The sequence below is a fragment of the Salmo salar genome, chromosome ssa01 (assembly GCF_905237065.1).
Source record: "Salmo salar chromosome ssa01, Ssal_v3.1, whole genome shotgun sequence".
NCBI classification, from domain to species: Eukaryota; Metazoa; Chordata; class Actinopteri; order Salmoniformes; family Salmonidae; genus Salmo; species Salmo salar.
Window position 1 is genome coordinate 126,324,960 of NC_059442.1, and position 7,757 is coordinate 126,332,716.

Consider the following 7,757-nt stretch of genomic DNA (forward strand, 5'->3'; position numbering starts at 1 on the left):
TTCATGTTTCCTGATAGCTACAGGTGCTTTAGTACCAGTGATGCACTTCCGTGGACAGTGGGTGTTCTCTTATGTAACGGTCATATTACATAAACAGTATTTGATGATATACAGAGAATAGAGAGTGGGCCCCCAGGTTGTGGGTGGTATTCATTTACAGCAGTACATACCCCTCTCAATCATAGTCTTACTCACATCATTGTTCATGCAGGAATATCCAACGCCTGCGACGCCTATAGGCTACATTCTCTCATTATACTGCACCTACACCCACACCAGCCACCTGACAGCGCTGCTCGCTGGGGATGGCTTCCAGCTAGGCTTGAGCTTGGCGAGGGCCCTGGTGGAGTCTTTTAGATTGGATTCCTCCCACGGTGCTAGGGCACAGGGGCCCACTGCTTCCCTCACAGAGTGGCAGCGTAAGCGGACTGACACACAAACACAGACACACGCATGTACACAGGCACACACATGCCCAACACACACACACACACACACACACACACACACACACACACACACACACACACACACACACACACACACACACACACACACACACACACACACACACACACACACACACACTGACAGCATAAGCTAGCGGACTGACTCCTGCCTGCCATAAACACTTAGCTTGAACTTCCACCCACACACCCCTCTCTAACCACTCAGCTGAAACCCAGGCAGGACTCATGGCGCTCCAGAATGGACCTTTATTCTATTCCTGATGACGCTTGATGTTGAGTTATGTGATAATGAAGAGGACGAGAGAGGGAGATGTTGTTTACTGTGTTGAGTTAGTTTAAAATAAAACCAGAGTGGTTGTTTACTTTGTTTAGCACACAAGAAGCTGATGTTTTGTTGTTTTATAAGTCTAATCTACTTAGATTTTACGCTCATATCAGTAGTACCATCTAATGCATTACTATTTACCTCTGTAAACCTAACGTCATGGTGCGGTGGTGCAATATAACACCAACTCTCATCGCATTGTTCATTTTTACGATATTGTGTTATTAACCTTATGGCCTAACAACATGTGTACAACATTGTTATTGGGTGGAATTGTAAGGGGAAGAAATCATGAGCTCACCAAGCATATGGGTAGGGTGGCGTTTGTGTGTTATTGTCTAAGGGAGATTACAGACGGCTGTGTGAGATCAGAGGAGAGACTGGCTGAGGGAGAGGGCAATATGGGGGAGGGGTGACTATCTGACTCACAGACCTTCCAGTAAGTCCTATAGTCTCCCATTATGAGTCAGCAGCTGCCATGATGGCTCCCCTTTGACCCGACTGGGTCCAACATCGGGACTTTCTCTGTTAGACAACTTAGACTTAACGACCCCGCAAAGTATTCTGTCTGCAGCCACTGTCAGAGGGTAGGCCTAATGGGTGTCAGTTGACACTTTCACTCTGCCTGCAACACTATGGATTACAGTCCCATACACACACACACACACACACACACGCACACAGCACTATGGAAGATCACAGTCACAGAGCTCTTTGTGTCTCAGAGTGATGCCGGACAGTTACTAGCTGGATCGTAGCCAGGAGTTAGACACTCTTTTGGTGGAGTCTGCTGTTGTTTATATGCCCCCACAACGAGCCCCCCTCCTCCACCCTCTGTTTTCCCCCTCGGTCTGTTTTCAATGAGGACTTCTGGTAAAATGGAAAAGTGCCAGTGGGAGGTCCCCGTTTACTGATGAGGAAATGGGGAAAATCATGCACCCCCACTTCCATGTTCCACGTCCATTGGAGAATATTATGATACATAAACAAGAGGATAGCTGTGTTTCATTGGAAATGTGTGTGAGCCTAACTCGTAAGCCATGTCTCTGGAGATGGCCCAATGGGAACATCTGTGCATGATGAGGTATGCAATTCAAAGGCCATTTGAAGGTGATTTACTATACTGTGATTTACTACAATTTTACTGAAAACTATGCATATGTTGCAGATGTGTTTCTACTGGTTTTAGTGATCTTGGCACCCAGAACAAAAGCTTGCGTGCCCGTTGTACAGCTCCTTAAGAGACCATAGTTTAAGTGGAAAATACCTTGTATTTTATATCCATCCCCAACAAACTATCATTGTGTTCTTTTATTAAACCAGGGCCAGTCTGTAGGCGTTGTACAATGGGGTTTTGTTGAGTATGTTTACTCCAGTGGCAAGGCGTGTTTGTACACCATGCTATTGTTTCACAACACGTGCTGTTTTCTTTTCTCTGTGTCCCGGGTAGAAAGTAATTGGGCTGAAAGTGTTTTTCAGGCAGGGCCAGGGCCTTGCTGCAGGTGCATGGTTAGACCCGGAGGAGGGGGAGGCATTTGAATGGGACACAAACAGGAAACGGTGTGTTCTCTGCAGGCCTGTTGTGGGACACCCTGGACTCACTGCCTGTGTCTGAAATTGGACCTTATAGGGTACCATTTCAGTTATACCCATGGCCTTCACTATAGTTAATCCTCCGTCTGAGAACTCACCAGTGTCATGTTGATTTCTCAGTATAATCTCTTCCAAACACTTATGAATAAGTTCAGTGAGTCAGTGCGCGATGTTAACCATTCTGTTTACTGAAGTGTGTGTGTGTGCGCACGTGTATGATGATTTTGATTAATTCTATTATTATAGTGTCCATGCATCTTCAAGGATGCACAGCCCACATGGGCTTATTATAAAGGCACAAGGCGAGACCCAAACGCAGACACAGGAGGCAGATGCTTGAGCTCATATTTATTGTACCAAAAGGAGTAGGCAAAAGGCAGGTCGGGGACAGGCGAGAGTTCCTAAACCAGGTCCGAGTCCAAGCAGTACCAGGGGATAAGCAGGCTCGAGGTCAGAACAGGTAGAGTGGTCGGGCAGGCGGATTCGGCGTCAGGGCAGGCAAGGGTCAAAACCAGGATGGCTAGGAAAAAAAACAGACTGGGAAAAATAGGAGTTAGGAGAAAATGCTGGTTGACTTGGCAAAACAAAACGAACTGGCACAGAGAGACAGGAAACACAGGGATAAATACGCCAGGGACTAATGGGGATAACAGGAGACACCTGGAGGTGGGTGGAGACAATCACAAAGACAGGTGAAACAGATCAGGGCGTGACACTTACAATAATATTGTTCTATTATATGTATTTTCTGTAGCAAAACAAACCAGTAGATGTATGCACACATACACTTCCATAAATACAATCATACAAAACTAAAAAACCATTGAAAAACAACACAAGAACCTGCAATTTCAGCTATATAGCTTATCTTGTCAAACTTCCAAGTTTTAGAAAAAAAAGGAACACTTATTTTCTGAAAAGCCATTCAAGTTTCTCTTTCTCGCTTATCCAGAATAATTCCGGTGTCTGCTGTTGCATTTTATCAAACAAAGCTACTCATCATGTAAAGAACAGTAAAATAAAAATAGCAATTTATTCTCAACCTCCCCCAAATCAAAGACTGGACATAGCCGCTCCTCTTCATCTATGGCATTCAACCTCCTCAGAGACAGTATCCCGTTCTCAACTGGGCACACAAGGACCTCTGGTTTCTGGTTAGGTGATATACAGTTGAAGTCGGAAGTTTACATACATCTTAGCCAAATACATTTAAACTCAATTTTTCACAATTCCTGACATTTAATCCTAGTAAAAATTCTCTCTTAGGTCAGTTAGGATCACCACTTTATTTAAGAATGTGAAATGTCAGTATAATAGTAGAGACAATGATTTATTTCAGCTTTTATTTCTTTCATCACATTCCCAGTGGGTCAGAAGTTTACATACACTCAATTAGTATTTGGTAGCATTGCCTTTATATTGTTTAACTTGGGTCAAACGTTTCACGTAGCCTTCCACAAGCTTCCCACAACAAGTTTGGTGAATTTTGACCCATTCCTCCTGACAGAGCTGGTGTAACTGAGTCAGGTTTGTAGGCCTCCTTGCTCACACACGCTTTTTCAGTTCTGCCCACAAACTTTCTATAGGATTGAGGTCAGGGCTTTGTGATGGCCACTCCAATATCTTGACTGTTGTCCTTAAGCCATTTTGGAAGTATGCTTGGGGTCATTGTCCATTTGGAAGACCAATTTGCGACCAAGCTTTAACTTCGTGACTGATGTTGCTTCAATATATCCACATAATTTTCCTTCCTCACGAAGCCATCTATTTTGTGAAGTGCACCAGTCCCTCCTGCAGCAAAGTACCCCCACAACATGATGCTGCCACCCCCGTGCTTCACGGTTGGGATGGTGTTCTTCAGCTTGCAAACCTCCCCCTTTTTCCTCCAAACATAACAATGGTCATTATGACCAGAGGACATTTCTCCAAAAAGTACGATCTTTGTCCCCATGTGCAGCTGCAAACCGTAGTCTGGCTTTTTATGGCGGTTTTGGAGCAGTGGCTTCTTCCTTGCTGAGCGGCCTTTCAGGTTATGTCGATATAGGACTCGTTTTACTGTGGATATAGATACTTTTGTACCCGTTTCCTCCAGCATCTTCACAAGGTCCTTTGCTGTTGTTCTGGGATTGATTTGCATTTTTCGCACCAAAGTACGTTCATCTCTAGGAGACATATCGCGTCTTCTTCCTGAGAGGTATGACGGCTGCGTGGTCCCATGGTGTTTATACTTGCGTACTATTGTTTGTACAGATGAACGTGGTACCTTCAGGCATTTGGAAATTGCTCCCAAGGATGAACCAGACTTGTGGAGGTCTACATTTTTTTCTGAGGTCTTGGTTGATTTCTTTTGATTTTCCCATGATGTCAAGCAAAGAGGCACAGAGTTTGAAGGTAGGCCTTGAAATACATCCACAGGTACACCTCCAATTGACTCAAATGGTGTCAATTAGCCCATCAGAAGCTTCTAATGCCATGGAATTTTCCAAGCTGTTTAAAGGCACAATCAACTTAGTGTACGTAAACTTCTCACCCACTGGAATTGTGATACAGTGAATTATAAGTTAAATAATCTGTCTTTAAACAATTGTTGCAAAAAGTAGATGTCCTAACGGACTTGCAGACTTGTTTACGTGCTGCTGTGCAGTTTGTTGCCAACCTTACTTTGCTACCTGACAACTTTACGGTTTTTACTTTTTTTTGTAACAGTATTTTTATTGGAGTTTCACAATTTTCACCCATATTAAGAGATACAACAACAAGGACAAGGCAAAAAAAAAACCCGCACTCACCCACACATATCCGTATGTATGCATGCACCCACACACACACACACACACACACACACACACACACACACACACACACACCCACACACACCATTTTCCTCTCCCCGCTCAGCGCTTCTCTCACCCCATCCCCCCCATTGCGTCTCTCAATACATACATTTAATCAAACATGAACAGAAAAAATAAATAAATAAATAATAATAAATAAATAAAATACAAAAAAAATAAAATAAATGAAAATAAAAAGCTCAGTTTAAAACAAGAAGTTGAGTTCCCCACATGGAACGTACTGGGTAATTCTGAAATACATAGACCACCATTCTAAGAGAATCCTCGCAGCATAATAGCTGACACTTCAGGTTCTAGGTAATTTAGGTAAGGTTCCCATACTTTGTAGAACTGATCTGTCTTAGAATGCAATGTACATGTCAGATATTCCAGCGGTACCCATTCAAATAGTATCTTATGCCAATCTTTAATAGAGGGAACCTTATCACTAATCCACTGTAAAAGTATGTTTTTCCTTGCTGCGAAGGTGAGGATGTTGTAAAGCCTCCTCTTACCCACAGAAGTTACATGCCTACTAGGTAGACCTAACAGTAGAGAGACTGGGTCCAATTCTAGATCGACCCCTAGGATCTTTTCAATTTCTTGCAGAACACCAGACCAATATCTTTGTATTTTGGTACATGACCATAAACAATGTGTTAGGGTGCCTGTATCAGTTTTACATTTGAGACACTGAGGAGAGGAGGAAGAGGGGCTAAAAGCATGTCTGCGATTTGGGGATATATGCAATCTGTGTATTATTCTTAATTGAATTGCTCTAGTACGATTACATATAGATATTGTTTTTGCATATTTCCAAATGTCCTCCCACATCTCTTCATCAATAGTAACAGACAGTTCTTTCTCCCACACTTGTTTCACCCTCTGTGTATCGACAGCGGAAAAGGACCTTAAAGCATCATAAAGCAGACTTACAGACATTTTCCTTTGTGGGAAAAAAAGCATTCTTTCAATGACAGACATATCAGGGTTGCCAATTAAGGTGGTGCTCTTCAGAATATAATGCCTTACTTGTAGGAAACGGAAAAGTCCTGCTTTGGGAGTTGATATTTCTCGACCATCTGCTCAAATGACAATAAAATCTTATCTGCAAATAAGTCATTTAGTCTGCGTATGCCCTTATTAAGCCAAACGTTAAAGCCAGCATCCAGCAATCCTGGGGCAAAATCTGGGTTGTTAAGAATTGGGGTAAGAGCAGAGGTTAGTTTGGACCTTCCCAGGAAACGTTGAACTGACTTCCATACTTTGAGTGTGTTAAGTGTAATGGGGTTGTTACAATGATCTTTTACAGACTTGAAACTTGTGAAAAACAGAAGATCCTGTAAAGGGTATTTTGAAAGAGAAGTCTCAATGTCTAACCAAATAGAGGAGTCATCGTTTGTGATCCAGTCTGAAATATAACATAGGTGGGCACACCACTGATAGAACCTGATATTGGGCAGATCCAAGCCACCCATAGAATTTGGCAGCTGCAATATTGCCATCTTAAGTCTTGGCTTGCGTTTACTCCATATAAAGGAACTTAGCCATCCATTTACATCCTTTATTACCTTATTGGAGAGTAATACTGGGATCATTTGGATTGGGTAGAGTAGCCTAGGTCAAATGTTCATTTTCAAGAGGGATATTCTACCCAACCATGAAATCGGAAGAGAGTTCCAGCGCTCCAGATCCTGTCTTATTGTGTCGAACAAGGGAACAAAATTGGCTTTGTACATTTGTTGGAATTTAGGAGTTACAGATATACCCAGATATGTAAAACCTGAGGGAGACCATTTAAAAGGGAAGGGGGGAGAAATATTAGGTACAGAGTGAAGGTTACCAAGTGGCATAGCCTCTGATTTAGTTAGGTTAATCTTGTAGCCTGAGAATTCGCTGAATAACTCAATAATATTAATAAGAGATGTGATTGAAGTCTCGGGATTAGAAATGAATATCAGGACATCATCAGCATAAAAGCTTATTTTATGGTGAACATCGCCAATGAGCAGCCCCTGTATAGCAGGCGTTGCCCTGATGGCCTCGGCCAGTGGTTCCATAACAAGTGCGAATAGGAGGGGGGACAAAGGACAGCCCTGTCTGGTACCTCTGTGTATAGGGAAGCTATTTGACCGTAGTCCATTAGTAAGGACAGCAGCCTGAGGGTCATCATATAAAACTTTCACCCATTTTATAAAGTTGTCCCCCAGTCCGAATTTATTTAGAGCAAAGAATAGGTAAGACCACTCCACACGATCAAATGCTTTCTCAGCATCTAGGGAGAGCACAAGACCATCCATAGCACTTCGTTGGTAGACTTCAATTACATTAAGAAGCCGTCTGACATTGTTACATGACCTACGTCCCTTAATGAAGCCAGTTTGGTCTCCTTTCACAATTAGCGGCAGTGAGTCCTCTAATCTTGTGGCTAGAATTTTAGAAAGCAATTTTCTATCCACATTCAGAAGGGAAATTGGTCTGTACGAGGAACAAGACTCCGGGCATTTTCCCTTTTTGAGAATAAGTGATATGTTG